At 51.5% G+C, this 1,424-nt stretch overlaps 1 non-coding gene across 1 annotated transcript; it reads right to left on the reverse strand.

The window, feature by feature from the left end:
• Positions 1-320: 320 nt before the first annotated feature.
• On the reverse strand, positions 321-443 carry LOC125555160. Its single transcript, XR_007304589.1, has one exon. It is a non-coding gene; the product is annotated as a U6atac minor spliceosomal RNA (small nuclear RNA).
• Between the last annotated feature and the right edge of the window lie 981 nt (positions 444-1,424).

Genomic DNA, 1,424 nt, shown 5'->3' on the forward strand with positions numbered 1-1,424 from the left:
TATGCGTTGTCTGCGCTGTTTGCTGCCATTGGTGCATCGGCCTTCGGCCAGTGGGCTATTCCCAGTATGGAAGCATGCCCTAGGTGGGCCCCCTTCATTTTGGGGGCCTGGGCGACTACCCCTCCTGCCCCCCCCCCCCCAGGGTCGGGCCTTGGTAGATGGTTCTCTCTTAGAAAATGGATATGGGAAGTGGTACGTTCGTACTGGTTGCTATTTGAGAGTTGGTGGAATGGGTGCGGGTATGTATGGGCAACACCAAAAATCTAACCGTTACACACCTTTATGCACTACTTGATGGGACCGGGTGAAAACAGTCATTTTAAAAATTTGGGTTAGATCCACCGAAGCGGGTAGCCTTAACCACAGTGTGCTAGAGGAAAGTCCAAAGACCGTTCCCGTCCCTGTTAGGGGAGATGCCAACCATCTCTCCTTTTTATGAACACGGTGAAAACAATCATTGGGAGTGAATAACACAAAAGGTTTGAACTTTAGGCTTTACAATGAGACCAAATGACACCTCTCGGTGGGACCGAAGGGCCAACTCGGTGAGATCGATACACTAGGGTTTAGGAAGTGGCTATGTCAAGTGTATCTCAATAAGTCCCGCTGGATTTGTATCAGTGGGACCAAGATTGACTTTAGGACTTTGAACATATATGAATGTGATAATGTGACCGAGGATTTTGAAGCAATATTGTCAGATTACAGGTTCCGGCAAACCCTTGAGGTTCGAACTCTGGGGTGCGCACGAAGATCTCTCCCTAGCTCGCTCTCATAACGATCTCAAGGCCTAGCTCGCCGAACCCAAGGAACAAGAGACATGATGGTTTATACTAGTTCGGGCCACCGTTGTGGTGTAATGCCCTACTCCAGTGTGGTGTGGTGGATTGCCTCGTGGGCTGGGGATGAATAAGTACAATGGATGAATAGCCTCCTGAGGAGAGGTGTTCTTGAGCTCGATGAGTTGTTGAGTCTAAGGATGGTCCGAATGATCCCCCCTGAATGATCCGCCCCCTACTAGGGTGGTGGCTAGTCCTATTGATAGAGGCCCTGTTCATCTTCCCAAATGTTAGGCGGGAAGGGATCCCACAACGACCAATTTTGAAGGGAGACAACTAGTAGAAGTTATCCTGACAAAAGGTGGTCTTCGCCTGCCAAAGGCTCTGGTGGTGACACTGTTGTGGGCTCCGTGGTGACCTCCGTTCTGCCATCCTACTGGTCTTGGTCTCATTGCACCGATATGGAAACCTTTGCCTAATGCCTCGGGACTCCTTGCCTGTGCCTGCCTCTTTACCCGTTGACGCCTGCCTGGCTTTGGTCGTCATGGTTCACGTCACGCGAACCTCACGAGGTGCCCCCGCCTTGATATCTCCGCTCCTCGGGAGCCAGCCTAGCAAGGCTACCCCTGAGGAGGTCTTGGTGTC

Source organism: Triticum urartu, chromosome 4 (assembly GCF_003073215.2).
Source record: "Triticum urartu cultivar G1812 chromosome 4, Tu2.1, whole genome shotgun sequence".
Classification (NCBI taxonomy): Eukaryota; Viridiplantae; Streptophyta; class Magnoliopsida; order Poales; family Poaceae; genus Triticum; species Triticum urartu.